The 15773-nt window shown below is 53.9% G+C and overlaps 1 protein-coding gene across 1 annotated transcript in view; it reads right to left on the bottom strand.

The window, feature by feature from the left end:
- The window catches only part of SLC6A1 (solute carrier family 6 member 1), a 211887-nt gene extending 207597 nt beyond the window's left edge, over positions 1 to 4290 (bottom strand). Inside the window, exon 1 of the mRNA XM_075939324.2 lies at positions 4212 to 4290. The gene's annotated coding sequence lies outside the window, so the exon portion shown is untranslated. The remainder of the gene's footprint in view (positions 1 to 4211) is intronic.
- Between the last annotated feature and the right edge of the window lie 11483 nt (positions 4291 to 15773).

Below are 15773 nucleotides of genomic sequence, written 5' to 3'. Positions count from 1 at the left end.
CCTGCTGATGTAACACATCTATGTCTAAAGTAAATAGCTTTATCTCACTAATTCAGCTCAACACCAGTTCTTGAGATTAGCCTGTCCGTAATCATTGTCATTGGTTTGTTTTGAAATGTAGTTCCAGAAATCCATGATATTCACCAAATTTGTTGGTTGTCTTTAAAAATCAAAGAGCAATCACCATGACAGTGCTCATAAGAGAGGGCTTCATTCTTTAACTACTTCCAATCCCTGATAAAGAACCAACAGCAACATGAAGATAACCTCTTTTTCTGGTCTTTCAGCATGTACAATACTTGTATTGAGATAACATGGAATTTATACATGCATAGGCACAAATAAAATAAATTTTTTCCACATTTATTAAGAACAGTTCACTTAAGAAAGTTGATAGATGAATTTCAGAATTATTTCAAACTTAAATACAATTAATTATTAAGATAAAAGAGTGCATATAAATCGATTTAAATATTATTTATCGTATACTTATAGAACTCTCCAAGTAAAAATACCCAAGCTGGTCTATAAAAAGCAGCCTATCCAGTCATTACTCAAATGACATGTCTTTTCTCTTAAAACCCCTGGTTTAGGTTTTAAACGTGGTATCAAATATTGTGCTAAAAATTCTACCACGTTACCTTATGAAAAATATATCATTTTCTTATAAAGAATTAAAGAACGATTCCCTCACGGAAGAGGTTTACTATAATCAGAATTACAATTTTCACAGAACGATGAACTCAGAATTTAAGATTATAAACTGAGTTTCATTATGTCTAAGGAGAATTCTCATGAATTAATATAACTATCTGAAGTTCAACTATTTTAATTAGTTAAGAGTGTAAAGCTATCAACACATAAAACTAACATTGCAGTTATCATCAGATTATACCCAGCTACAGTTATGGCTAATATTTTTACTTTATTGGTAATTTGAGGTGTGGGGAAAAGCTTTCAAAATATATTTGTGCTTAATTATCAACATTTGCCAACCTGCGTGCCTAAACTTAGGTATCCAAATTCATATTTTGATACATAAATAAAATTGGTCTGATTTTCAAAGTGCTGAACTTCCAAAAATCCAAGTGAAGTCAGTATGAACGGAATATGCTTAGCACCTTTAAAATCAAGTCACCTATTTAGCAGCACCAGCTTTAAAAATATTGGTCATTGTCTCCATTTCTACACACATTCTCCCCATTTGAAGTTTTATCAATTAAGTCCTTAAATTCTAAGATCAGGATCAGGCCATTGCTGCTTCATGTCCCACCCTGGCTTCCAAATTGGAATGTCTTTTTTGCTGGAACTCATGAGTGTTATTCACTGGAATTTGCCGTGCAGGTCAGGCAATATCCTGAAGGTAAGGGGGAATTTTAAGATATGCATATCAAATCTTATTACTGTTCTTTAATGAGAATTAATCAAATGAAGGATGTGATGATGCCATTATGACATCATCTACTTAGGGATTTAAAAATCATCATTTCTTGGAAATTGAACCTGTCCAATAGAGACAAAGAAAGCGGTGGAAGATGGTAAGATCTGCTCCATTCGCTATAGGATAAATTAATTATTTCCTTCAACTGTGAAGTTCTGAAAAACAAGGCATATGGTAGATTAATTCTACCTGTTGTTTCAAATAATGATATACCTATTTTTCCTAAAACTTAAATCAGTCCAACTGCTTTCATATTATATGAGCCATTTGAAGAAAAATGAATTACAGATTTGTTCCTTTCCTGGTATTTTCTTTCGGGGTTTTTGGCAATTTCCAAACATTTAATGCCCCAAACCCTTTTTCCCACAGATGAACAACATCTGCTTTGAAGGAAAAAGCTTACAAACAGTACACAAAGCTAATCTAATTTTTTAAAAGAGAAAAACATCTAAAGTCACGCAGCCCTAAGTCCAATAGCAGAAATGTAGAAATTACACTAGCAATATTCACTCCAATAAAATTAACTAGAAACATCCATTCTATAAGATTCTGATATCTGTAGAAATTCTATTAAATGTCTTTCTCCCTTAAATGAAGAAAAAAAATCTTTGTCTGTGAAAATAAATTTGTTATGCTATTTCTGGTGGCTATTTCTGGGCATCCAAAAGGGTTAGATGCCCGGAATCTATGACTGACCTGATTATCTTTAAAGTCCACTAATCTCTAGTGCGAATATAGATTTTTAAAAGTTCTAATGCAGCAAAGCAAAAAGATAAATTAATTGAAATTACAATTCTAGGAAATGCATTAATAAGCTATAAATACTAAGCTCTCTGTATTTTTTCAAATTGGTATTGTGTGTTTTAATTCTAGACCAAAAGTGAAGCTCAATCATGTTGATTTAAAATGTTATTTTATCCTCTGAGGAAAAAAAATCTAAGATGACACTGAGAAAATGTAATAGCAGATTATCTAGAGTTTCATTGGATGAGGATTGCATGTTTTCCAAATGCAAATGATTCAGATAATATCCAAAGAATGGTCAACTTACTCTTGAAAAACCTATGCCCTTCATTATTGTTCAATTAATTTCTTTATAAAACCATGTAATGTTGTAGTTTGTTAAGCAGATCAAAACAAAGATTCTGTTAATTTTTGAAAACAGAAATGAAAGATTATAGTTCACCTATTTTTGGCCAGGAAATGTTTCATACATAACAAAGGACTGACAATATGCAAGTTATATTTAATATACATGAAAACATCCATAGAGATATAATTTTAAATAGAAATTTAATTTCCAACACTTTCACTGTACTTATAAGTAAACTGAGACACTTGAGTTGATTGTCTAATGTCAGAAAAGAGTGAAGTTCATCAACATAGTCAGCTAAATGAACAATTTCTCTTCAAAATTCAGATTCAGACTGCTACTTCTATGTCAACCAAAGCCATTCCCATATCGTTCCATTTGAAATTTATGTCTTCACAGAGTATTTCTCACATCTCTATATATTGTTTTGAGAAAAATATTCCAACCACAATATCTATGTCTCCAACACCCCATCACCATCCTCTCAAACAATAAAGAAACAAGTTAAGCAAAAATAAATGATGGTGAAGAGCATCAGAACAAGTGAACTATCATGTTCATTAAATAAAAGTGATATAAACAGTAGCTCTTTAATGTACGAGTCTGATTGAATGATTTTAGTCATTCAAGTTAACGTTTGTTTCATATTGACTTATTTTGATCTCTTCATCCTGACTACTTCAATAGAACAGAAAAATGTCAAGTTAACAAGAAGTCAGTGGGTATCTTAGTGAACAGCAAAATGAGGAACAGAGAGAACTGATTTTGTTCTTGCTAGGGGCTTCAGAGTGCCTCTACCTAATTACAGGTAAAATCAGAATAGGCTGGAGTTAAACACCTTCAAGCACTGACCCTCTGGGAAGAAAACTGGGAACAGGAATGACTTTACACTGGCATTAAGCAAATTCTTGTTCATTGACCTTCATTACCAAAGCTCTTGGTATCAAGGAGCATGTCAAGCATTCTGTGTCACTGTTGATAACATTGTACAGGAAAACAACATGACAAGGTGCAAATAGGGAGAAAAAAGGAAATCTCCAGCAAACAGCTCGGCAAGAGGACAAAGCTCTGTGTTAACAATGCTGCACATCAGCGTAATAGATGTTTGGTGGTTTGTTTTCATTCACATAATAAATATTCTGTGTGTGTGCAGCAAAGGTAGATAACTTTACATCTGTAACTTGATCATTTCAATGAGGCAATAGTCCTCTAAGACGTGATAAGAAGATAATTAAAGCTAAGATATAATTAAAGCTACTAACAGGGTCACGGCGTTTCAATTCCACCTTAGCTGCCTTCAGTTTCAAGTCGCCAAGTATCTTAGATTCTCTTTTTGCAACTGCCCGCAACTGGCTATTGCCGCCCAGGAGCGTGTCCGGGATGGAGCTGCCAGCGCTAGCGAGCGTGCTCTTCCCAGACGCGAAAAGAAGCGGGGCTGCAGAGTTAGTTCGCGGCCGAAACGCCACATTTAGCCAAAGCCCGGAGGTCGCGGGGCCCCATCCCGCTCTCCGAGCGGCTCCGGCAAGTCCCGACGTGCGCGGCCGGGCGGCTCCCGCAGCGCTGCCGCCGCTGGCTCGGAGCAGGGGCCGGCGGCTCCCTGGGGGCGCTACCCCCGAGATCGAGCCGCAAGGGGCCCGCCCGCCCCGACCCGCCACACGCGCCCCGGGGAGCACCTACCTGCCGCTGCCGGGGAGGCGCCGGAGCCCGCTCGCCGCTCGCCCGCTCCCTGGGAACCCGGCGCCGCGACTCCAGCGCCTGCTCCAGCGCCCGCCCCGCGCAGCCCACCCGGGGGGGCCGGGCCGAGCGGCCCCGCCCCCACAGCCTGGCCCTACACCTGCAGCGGGGGGGGGGGGGCGTCACTCGCAGCCGGGCCGCGGGGGGGCAGGCGTGCTGGGCTTGTGCCTGCAGGACTGGGGGCGGGAATACACCGGGGGGAGCTGAGACTGGAGGGGGGCGCAGGACTGGGGGGCGGGAATACACGGGGGGGGGAGCTGAGACTGGAGGGGGGGCAGGACTGGGGGGCGGGAATACACGGGGGGGGGGGGGCTGAGACTGGAGGGGGGGCAGGACTGGGGGGCGGGAATACACGGGGGGGGAGCTGAGACTGGAGGGGGGGCAGGACTGGGGGGCGGGAATACACGGGGGGAGCTGAGACTGGAGGGGGGCAGGACTGGGGGGCGGGAATACACGGGGGGAGCTGAGACTGGAGGGGGGGCAGGACTGGGGGGCGGGAATACACGGGGGGGGAGCTGAGACTGGAGGGGGGGCAGGACTGGGGGGCGGGAATACACGGGGGGGGAGCTGAGACTGGAGGGGGGCAGGACTGGGGGGCGGGAATACACGGGGGGGGAGCTGAGACTGGAGGGGGGCAGGACTGGGGGGCGGGAATACACGGGGGGAGCTGAGACTGGAGGGGGGGCAGGACTGGGGAGCGGGAATACACGGGAGGGGAGCTGAGACTGGAGGGGGGGCAGGACTGGGGAGCGGGAATACACCGGGGGAGCTGAGACTGGAGGGGGGCGCAGGAGGCGGCCAGAGGAGCGGAGCGAGCCCTTGGGGGATGCGAGGGCAGAGAAGCCGCACTGGGAAGGTGCGGCCCAAGGGTCTGGCGGGGAAGGGCGGGAGGAGAAGCGGAACTAAGGGGGGACACTGCCCCTGGCCAGGTGGGAAGGAGGCTCAGCTGCGAAAAAATGAGGAGTAACATTAGTTCGGACTAAGGGCTTTAGTCCGAACTAACGCGTCCCGGCACGCACTTCCTGGTTCGAATCAGCTGTGATTTGAACTAGCGCGCATGTTAATGGAGCGCGGGATATTTAAATCCCCGCTTCATTAACTACTTCGGTTGTCTCCATTTGCATCCCTAGTTCGAACTAGGGATGCAGTGTAGACGTACCCAGAGAGTAGCAAAATACACACCCTGGACTTGAGAAAAGCGGACTTTGACTCCCTCAGAGAACTGATGGGCAGGATTCGTAGGATGCTAACATGAAAGGAAAAGAAGTCCAGGAAAGCTGGCAGTATTTTAAAGAAGCCTTATTAAAGGCACAGGAGGAAACCATCCCGCTGTGCAGTAAGAAAAACAAATATGGTAGGCGACCAGATTGGCTTACTGGGAACATCCTTGGTGAGCTTAAACACAAAGGAAGCTTACAAGAAGTGGAAACTTGGACAGGTGACTAGGGAAGAGTATAAATACATTGCTCAAGAATGCAGGGGAGTTATCAGGAAGGCGAAAGCACAATTGTAATTGCAGCTAACAAGGGATGTGAAGGGTAACAAGAAAGGTTTCTACAGGCATGTTAGCAATAAGAGGGGGTACGTCTACACTACAGCGCTAGTTCGAACTAACTTAGTTCGAATTAGTTAATTCGAACTAAGCTAGTTCGAACTAGCGCATCTAGAACTAAAAACTAGTTCGAACTAGCGTTTTGCTAGTTCGAACTAGCGCGTCCACACTGATTGGACGCAGGGGGGCATTTAAGGGCAGCTGAAACCGGTTCTGGCAGGGCATCAGGTCAGCAGTTGCTTTGTGTGGCTGCTGTCTGAGGCTATCTGAGGCTCGTGCTTAAAGGGACCCCCCCTGGACAGCCGGTTCTCAGCTTTTCCTGCTTGCTTGCCAACCTCGCCGAGGGACAGCAAAGCGTCGGTCTCTGTGCCCGTCTGTGTCGGTGCTTCCCTTCGGGGGGGCCGCCGCAGGTGGCAACATGGAGCCACGGCTCGCCCTGCACCTTCTGGTGCACGTTCTGGACTTGCTGCTGCAAGCCTGCCAGCAATGGCTCGAGGCTGCCTGGCACCACCTGGGGAACGTCAGCCCCCTGCCTCTCCGCCTGGCCGCCCTGGGGGCCGTGGAGGAGCCGCGGCGGCGCCCCGGCACCGGCGTGCCCCGCCGCATCTGGCGTCTGGACACCAGCAGCGACTGGTGGGACCGCATCGTCCTGGAGCGCTGGGACGACCGACAGTGGACCCAGAACTTTAGGATGAGGAGGGACACCTTCCTGGAGCTCTGCGAGTGGCTCGCCCCTGCCCTGCAAAGAAGGGACACTCGCATGAGGCCCGCCATCCCCCTCCAGAAGCGGGTGGCCATCGCCCTCTGGAAGCTCTCCACGCCGGACAGCTACCGATCCGTCGGGAACCAGTTCGGCGTGGGGAGATCCACTGTCGGAGCAGTGCTCATGCAGGTACGGCGCTCGTCGGCCACCGAGCCGGGGGGGAGGGGGGCTGCGAGGAGGGGATGGGCCGCCCCAGGGACAAAGGGGGGGGCGGGAGGAGGCGAAAGCGCCCCGCACCGGAGGGGTCGGGCTGTCCCGGCCGTACTACACGCCGCCAGGGGGGTTGCTTCCGGGAGTGGGGCGCGGGGCACTGCCAGGGCACGCACGCTCCCAGCCACCCGGGCGCCCCACTGATTGACGCTTTGCTGTGTCTCTCTCCGCAGGTGGTCAAGGCCATCAACCGGGTGCTGCTCCGCAGGGTGGTCCGCCTCGCCAACCCGGATGCCGTCATCCGGGGATTCGGCGCCCTCGGCTTCCCCAACTGCGGGGGGGCCATCGACGGGACGCACATCCCCATCCGTGCCCCGGAACACCAGGCGTCCCGGTACGTGAACCGCAAGGGGTACTTCTCCGTCATCCTGCAGGCCGTATGTGACCACCGGGGACAGTTGACGGACATAAATGTGGGCTGGTCCGGCAAAGCACACGACGCCCGGGTGTACCGGAACTCCTCCGTGTGCCAGCGGCTGCAGGACGGGACCTTCTTCCCCGACCGCCACATCAGGGTCGGGGACGTGGACATGCCCGTCTGCCTGGTGGGGGATGCCGCCTACCCACTGCAGCCCTGGCTCATGAAGCCCTACACGGGACACCTCAATCCCTCCCGCCAGGCCTTCAATAACAGGCTGAGCAGGGCCCGCATCGTGGTGGAGGGGGCCTTCGGGCGACTGAAAGCCCGCTTTCGATGCCTCCTCACCCGTCTGGACCTGGCCGAGCACAACATCCCTCCCGTGGTGGCGGCATGTTGTGTGCTCCACAATTTGTGTGAGCGGAAGGGGGAGGCTTTCTTGCCAGCCTGGATGGCTGAGGCTGACCGCATGGCTGGACACTACGGTCAGCCCCGCACCGCCGCCGTCCGGGAAGCCCAGCGGGGGGCCATCCGGATCCGGGAAGCCCTGCGGGAGAGCTTCCAGGTGGAGGAGGAGAAGGACTGACCTCTCCCTGCATGCCCCACCGGGGCCTTCTTCCACCCTACCCCCCCCTTCCCCTTTCCCCTCCCTACCTACTGTCAAATAAAGACACCTGTTTTTCCAACAAAAACGTCTGTTTATTTCACAGAACTGGGGTGGGGGAGGGAGGAATGAAGGTGGGAGAAGGGAGGGGGAAACCTGGGACGAGGGAGCTGGAAGGGGAGGGGAGGGAAGGGAGGAAGGGAAAGGAAAGCTCAGGGGTGGGAGTCTGGGTGCCTCTCCCGTCTCGCCACACTGCGGGTCCGGGGGCGTCGGTGGGGAATGGTTGTGGAGGGGGGGGCAGAGAGGACAGGGGGTGTGGAGGAAGCAGGAGCGGAAGCAGGAGGAGCAGGAGGAGCAGGGGGAGCAAGAGGGGGAGCAAGAGGGGGAGCAGGGGGAGCAAGAGGGGGAGCAAGAGGGGGAGCAGGGGGAGCAAGAGGGGGAGCAAGAGGGGGAGCAGGGGGAGGAGGAAATGGAAAGCGGTCTAGCAGGCTCTGGAGGTGGCCTCGCAGGGCACGGCCCTGCTCCTCCAGGGCCTCCAGACTCCTCTGGCGCAGCCTGAGGTCCTCCTGGACCCAGTGGTCCTGGAGACGGAGCTGTCGGTCCAGGAACCGGAGATGCCGCCTCTGGTAGTCCTCCTGGTTCCTGGCTGTCCTGCTTGCCCGGGCGCGGGCGGCTGCTGCAGGCGGGGTGGTGCGCCCTGCAGTCCCCGGTGCTGCAGCTGTGGTGCAAGAAGACCAGCGGTCAATTACCCCAGGGGCCCAGGTGTGTGAAACCCAGCTCCCCTCTGCAAGGCCAGGGCCCCTGCAGGATCCCCAGCTGCTGCTCCGTAGTGGGCAAGGCCCAGGCGCACGGTCCCGGGGCTCCCTCTCGCCCCAGCCCCCCGTACACATAAGGGGAACACGAGGGTACTCACAGGTGGATGCCTCCCCGGCCTCTGACGATGCAGGCGAGCGGCTCTGTGGGGTGCCTCGGGGGTCCCGGGTCCTGGGAAGGCTGGCAGCAGGCTCCTGGCTCTCAGAGCCCTCTTCCTCCTCCTCGGTGTCCAGGAGCGGTCCCTCTGCCCCGGGGTCAATCACGTCCCGGGGGGCAGGGACGGCATGAGGCCCCAGGATGCGGTCCAGGGCATGGAAGTGGGGGCAGGCCTCCGGGTCAGCCCCTGGCAGGCAGGCCCGGGAGTAGGACTGCCGCAAGTCTTTAATCTTGCAGCGCACCTGCTCCCGGCTGCGCTGGTGGCCCCTGGCGGCCAGGCTGGCAGCCATGCGTCCATAGACGGCCGCGTTCCGGTGGCTAGTGCGGAGATCGTGGACATTTGAGGCTTCCCCCCAAACCTCGATGAGGTCCACGATCTCCGCACTTGACCAGGCGGGCGCCCGCCTTTTGCGCCCCCGGGCAGGCTCCCGGGAGCCGCCAGGCTGGTCGTGGGGAGCAGTGGAGGGCTGGGAGCCCTCGGATGGCTGGCTCATAGTGTGGCAGGTGCAGGCTGTGCAGGCACGGGTGCTTGCAGCCTTGCAACTGGCACAAAGTGAGTAGCCAGCCCGTGGCCCTTTAAGGGCTCCGGGGCCGGGAGGGGGGCAATAGAGTTTCCCTGGTGTTGGCCAGAGTGGCCACCAGGGAAACCTGGGAAGCCTTAGCCTCCCACTAGTTCGAACTAAAGGGCTACACAGCCCTTAGTTCGAACTAGCTAGTTCGAACTAGGCGTTAGTCCTCGTAAAATGAGGTTTACCTAGTTCGAACTAAGCGCTCCGTTAGTTCGAATTAAGTTCGAACTAACGGAGCGCTAGTGTAGCGCATAGGAAAGTTAGTTCGAACTAACGTCCGTTAGTTCGAACTAACTTTCTAGTGTAGACATACCCAGGGTGATCAGAGAGGCTGTGGGGCCCTTACCGGATAAGGGAGGTAAACTAGTGACAGATGATGTGAGGGAGTTGGCAAATGTCATTGTGGCGCCTTTGGCCATTATCTTTGAAAACTCATGGGGATCGGGAGACATTCTGGTTGATTGGAAAAAGGCAAATGCAGTGCCCATCTTTAAAAAAGAGAAGACAGACAATCCAAGGAACTACAGACCAGTCAGCCTTACCTCAGTCCCCGGAAAAATCATGGCGGGGAATCCATTTTGAGGCACTTGGAAGAGGAGAAAGTGATCAGGAATAGTCAACATGGATTCCTGAAGGGCAAGTCATGCCTGATGAATCTGATTAGCTTCTATGATGCGGTAACTGGCTCTGTGGATATGGGAAAGTCAGTGGATGTGATATACCTTGACTTTAGCAAAGCTTTTAATTCAGTGTCCCTCAATATTCTTGCCAGCAAGTTAAGGGAATATGGATTGGATAAATGGGCTGTAAGACGGATAGAAAGCTGGCTAGATTGTTGGGCCCAATAGGTAGTGATCAACGGCTCGATGTCAGGTTGGCAGTTGGTTTCTAGCAGAGTGCCCCAAGGATCGGTTCTAGGACCAGTTTTGTTCAACATCTTTATTAATGACCTGGATGGGGGATGGATTGCATACTAAGCTAGGGAGAGAGGTAGATATATTGGAGGGTAGGGATAGAGTCCAGAGTGACCTAGACAGATTAGATGATTGGTCCAAAAGAAATTTTATGAGGTTCAACAAGGACAAGTTCAGAGTCCTTCACTTGGGACAGAAGAATCCCAAGAATTGTTACAGGCTGGGGACCGACGGGCTAAGTAGTAGTTCTGCAGAAAAGGACCTGCGGATTACAGTGGATGAGAAGCTGGATATTGGTCAACAGTGTGCCCTTGTAGCCAAGAAGGCTAATGGCATATTAGGTTGCATTAGGAGGAGCATTGGCAGCAGATCCAGAGAAGTGATTATTCCCCTTTATTCGGCTTTGGTAAGGCCACATCTGGAGTATTGTTTCCATTCTGGGCCCCCCACTATAGAAAGGATGTGGACGCTTTGGAGAGGGCCCAGAACTGGACACAATACTCCAGATGTGGCCTTACCAGTGCCGAATAAATGGGAATAACATGACCTATGTGGAGAGGCTGAGGGATTTGGGTTTGTTTAGTCTGCAGAAGCGAAGAGTGAGGGGAGATTTGATAGCAGCCTTCAGCTTCCTGAAGGGAGTTTCCAAAGAGGATGGAGAACAGCTGCTCACAGTAGTGAGGGATGGCAGAACAAGGAGCAATGCTGTCAAGTTACAGTGGGAGAGGTCGAGGTTGGTTATTAGGAAAAACTATTTCCCTAGGAGGGTGGTGAAGCACTGGAATGGGTTACCTAGGGAGGTGGTGGAATCTCCATCCCTAGAGGTTTTTAAGTCTTGGCTTGACAAAGCCCAGGGGCTGTGTCTACATTGGCAAGATTTTGTGCAAAAGCGGCCACTTTTACGCAAAAACTTGCCACCTGTCTACACTGGCCGTGAGTTTTTGCACAAGAACACTGACGTTCTAATGTAAGAAATCAGTGCTTCTTGCGCAAATACTCTAACGCTCCTGCTCAGGAATAAGCCCTCTTGTGCAAGTGTTCTTGCGCAAGAGGCCAGTGGAGACAGGCAGCCAAGACATTTTGCGCAAAAGCAATCTAAACGGAAAAAAGCTCTGGTGGCCGTTTGGATGCTCCATACCTGGAGGCAGCTCCAGACTTCCTGGTAAACTGAGCCCCCTTAAAGGCAGACGCAGCCTGCAGAGGCCACAAGGAAGAAGCCTTTTTTTGCTGCTTCTGTCCAGAGCTCTGCCACGCGGCTCCTGCTGTCCCCAACAGCCACCAGAGCAGGATGGCAGCTCCAGGGGGGGAACAGCCACCCGCACCCCCAGCACAGGAGACCCCAAGGGGCTGAAAATGAAGGGCCCCATCCTGGTCCACAAGGGAGCTGGAGGCCCTCCTGGACCTGTGAGAGGAGGAGGAGGCCCTCCACGACACCCGCTCCCGTCGCCGCAATGCGGAGATCTTTGACTGCATGGCCCAGGCGCTCTCACACCAGGGACATCCAGCCCAAACCCTCAAGCAGGTCCAGGCTAAGGTGAAAGAGCTGCGCCTGGGCTATGTCCGGGCCAGTGAGGGCCAGGGGGCAGGAGCCAACAGCTGCCCCCACTACCAGCAGCTCCACCGGATCCTGGGCCAGGCAGCACCCCATGGACCGTCCGTCCCTGTGGACACCTGCAGGCGCATCCCCGTCACCAGGACCAGTGAGGTGGGGGAGGAAGATGAACCAGCCAGCAGGTCAGAGGATGAAGGCAGCACTGCAACCCTCCAGGCGGAGGCCCCCTCCGGCAGCCCCGATGTCTCCCATGTGTCCTCGGAGGCCGGGGAAGGATCCACGGGTGAGTGTTGCACTTTGCACTCACAAGGATGGGGGGAGAGCCAGGCACCCAGAAGGGGGAGGGGGAGAGTGCGTCACTCAGGCCACGTGAGCTGCACGCTGTGTAGCATTAGCAGTACGCAGCACGTGCAGCCATGGGCAGCCTGGTGACCGAGCGGCATGTGGCCACGGCAGGCAGCTCCAGGGCACGCCTGGGACCGTGCTGCTCACACACATCCAACTGGACCAGGGGGGAAGGGTGGATGCTGGCTAGAACCAGCCAGGGCCCCAGGGGCTCAGGCCAGAGCCCGCACCTCTGCAAGGGTGCAGCACACAGAACGGCACACTGCCCCATGTCTGGCTGTGCGGCACAGTCAACTGCTCCTGGGAAAACTGCAGCGTCACAGCCCTGTGAGCGTGGCCCCCACCGAGCCCCTCGCCTGCTTCCGGTGCCTTGGCTGGCCCCCTGAGGGAAGTCCCCACTGTGGCCACACATGTCCCTGAGCTACCGTGTGTGAGGACTAGCGGGAGGGGAAGGGGGGAAGTGCTCAGGCCAGCCCTAGGGCCACCTGAGTTTTGGAGCAAGGATTGGACACTCCCCAGTCACTTTCCTGGTTCCGTCCAGGAGACATCCCACGTGATGGGGATCTGAGAGCCCAGACCATGTCTGCCATATGTGCTCCGAGGCAATGGGTGGGGATTCATCTCGCTCCCTGTCAAACACCATTGATTAGCCCAAAGCCTCACAGCCTCCACCAGCAGGGAGTTCCATAGGTTAACACAACACAAGTGCCCTCCCATCCCCCAAGGGGCCAGGACACAGACATGGTTACAATACATGGAGGAGGACCCTACTCTAGGGGTGGTCCTGTATGCAAACTTACAACACGAGGAGAAGGGGGTAACCGAGTGGGTCCAAGCCACACTACTGTGGTGTCACCTGGGCTCGGGGCAGGAGGGCATGGGGTGTGGGGACAGTGGCTGGGCTGCCTGCCTGACCCATCCTTTCCTCTGTTTCCTGAAGCGGGACCAAGCAGAAGCAGGGGACCCTCCAGCCCTGCGGCAGTGGCAGCGGCACCCCCAGCCACCCAACCACCAAGCCAGCGGGTCCGGCTGCGGGACCAGCTCCTTCGGCGGCACATGCAGGCTGTCCAACGGGTGGAGGCAGCCATCATACGCTGGGTGGAGGCGGACCTGCAGTGGTGCCAGGAGGCCTGGGGCCCCTTCCAGGCCCAGTGTGTGCACATGGCAGATGCCATTTCCCACACTACGCACATTGGCCATGCCATACATTATGGCATGGGCTTGCTCCATGCACCTGCCATCTCTCCCATAGCAATGCCCGTGCCCCCTCCTCTCCTGCCCCTCCTGCTCCTGCAATGGCCCCTCCTACTCCTGCCCCTCCTGCCCACCTCCCTGTGCTGCCTGCCCCCATGTGCAGGTCCATCCCCGCAGAAGCAGTCGCAGGGGCCACCCCTCCCAGCAGCAGCTCCTCCCCCTCCCAGCAGTAGCTCCTTCCCCCCAGTTAAGAGCCTCCACACCCTCCCACCCAAGATCTCCCCCCTCCCCATTGTAAATAAAAAGTTCAAATGTTGTGTTCCAAAAAAACCTGTGTTGTTGTTTATTGGGAGGTAAGGGGAAGGGAGGAGGTAAGGGTTGGGAATGGGAGGGAGATGTCAAGGGAGACAGAGGCGACCCTACTATGGGGCCTGGGAGAACATCTCCGTCAAGGCCTCCCGGATGCACACCCCATAGTGTTGTGCCTAGAGGATGGCAGCTGTGCGGGGCTGTTCATAGGCCTGGCCCTCGCCTGCCATCCATGCCGGGAGGAAGGCCTCCCCACTCCACTCCGCTCCACAAGATTGTGGAGCACGCAGCACGCGGCCACTACCTCTGGGACATTCCACTCACCCATCTCGAGACGGGTGAGCAAACAATGGAACCGGGCTTTCAGACACCTGAAGGCGCACTCCACTTGGTTGCGGGCCCGGATGAGGCGGTTGTTGAACCGGGCCTGGTTGTGGTAGGTGTGGGTTAGGCCGCGTCCCCCATAACACATGTGGGCACGGGCACGTCCCCGACAGTAAATTCCCACCGGGGGAAGTAAGCGTCCACCTGCAGCCTGCCAAACAGACCAGAGTTGCGTAGGATGCGGGCGTCACGTGCCCTGCAGGACCAGCCCGCATAAATGTCCAGGAAGCAGCCACAGTGGTCCAAGTAGGCCTGGAGTACAATTGAGAAATACCCCTTTCTGTTTATAAAATGGGCCGCTCGATACTCCGGGGCATGGACGGGGATGTGGATTGCATCCAGGGCTCCCCCGCAGTTGGGAAACCCGAGGGCAGTGCAGCCGGCCAGCGTAGCCTCCACATCGCGCAGACGGATGACTCTCTGGTCATTGATGGTATGGACAACCTGCAGAAGGGTGCAGAGAAACACAGGGGAACACATGACATAAAGCAGGGTGAGTCCATGTTCCCTTGGGGTCCCCCCCCCGTGATGCCCTTTGTCCTCACACACACACACGCACCAGGGCCCCCTTGCCCCACTTCCCCCCCCCACCAGCAGGCCTGTGCAAGGGAGGGACGGCCCAAACCCCTGGGTGACCCAGCCTGGAGTCCTGCCTGCCCCTGGGCATGGAGTGCAGCACCCTCCCCCTCCTCCCATTCCCCCAGGACTTACCTGCATGATGACGGCACCGACGGTCGATCTGCCCACCCCGAACTGGTGTGCCACCGATTGGTAGCTGTCCGGGGTGGCCAGTTTCCACAGCGCGAAGGCGACCCTCTTGTCCACGAGGATGGGTTCCCGTAGCCGGGTGGTGATTCTCTGGAGCGTGGGGGCAAGCCAGGCACACAGCTCCAGGAACGTCTGCTTTCGCATGCAAAAGTTCCAGAGCCATTGCTGGTCGTCCCATTGCCCCAGGACCAGCCGGCCCCACCAGTCAGAACGTGTGTCCAGTCTCCACAAGGACCTCTCCACGGTGGGGTGGGGATGGCACAGGAATGCCATGGCCTCCCTGGTGAGGGAGTCCAGAGCGACCTGCGTCTTGAGGTCCTGGACGAGGAGTGCAGCAACCTGGAGCAGCAGCTGCAGGCAATCCAAAATGGCCGGAGGGGGCCAGAGCAGGCACGAGGCCTCCCCTGGCTCCATGGCACAAGAAACAAGCTGAGCTACAGAAATGAGCCAAAGGCACTAAAAGGCAGAAGGCAGTCGTGTCCAAAAAGGCAGAGGGCAACCACAACTAGAACTGCTACGGCTGTCAGTCCCTGCAAGAGGTCCTATAGCTCGCAGCAGGAGAGAAACGGCTGTCCGGGGAGATCCCTTTAAGCATGTGTCTCAAAGGAGCTCCAGCCCCCGCCCCCGGAAAGGGCTGGTGCACTTTTGCCCTCTTCAAAATGGTTCCGGGCTTCTGCTTTTGCGTAAAAGTGTCCTGCCAATGTAGACGCACTTTTGCGCAAAAGCGCATCATTCTTACAATGAGTCCCGGACCAATATAGACGCTCTCTTGTGCAAATACTTTTAACGCAAAAACTCTCGCGTTAAAAGTATTTCCGCAAAATCATGCCAGTGTAGATGTGGCCTGGCAGTGTTGATTTATTTGAGATTGGTTCTGCCTTGGGTGGGGGCTGGACTTGATGACCTCCTGAGGTTTCTTCCAGCTCAATGATTCGATGATAAACATCTATCAGGGTATGTCTACAATACCCCCCTAGTTCGAACAAGGGTGGTTAATGTAGTCATACGGAGTTG

Source organism: Pelodiscus sinensis, chromosome 11 (assembly GCF_052426305.1).
Source record: "Pelodiscus sinensis isolate ZL-2025 chromosome 11, ASM5242630v1, whole genome shotgun sequence".
Lineage (NCBI taxonomy): Eukaryota > Metazoa > Chordata > Testudines > Trionychidae > Pelodiscus > Pelodiscus sinensis.
The sequence above is the reverse complement of the archived record's forward strand: the minus strand, read 5'-3'. Positions and strand labels throughout refer to the sequence as shown.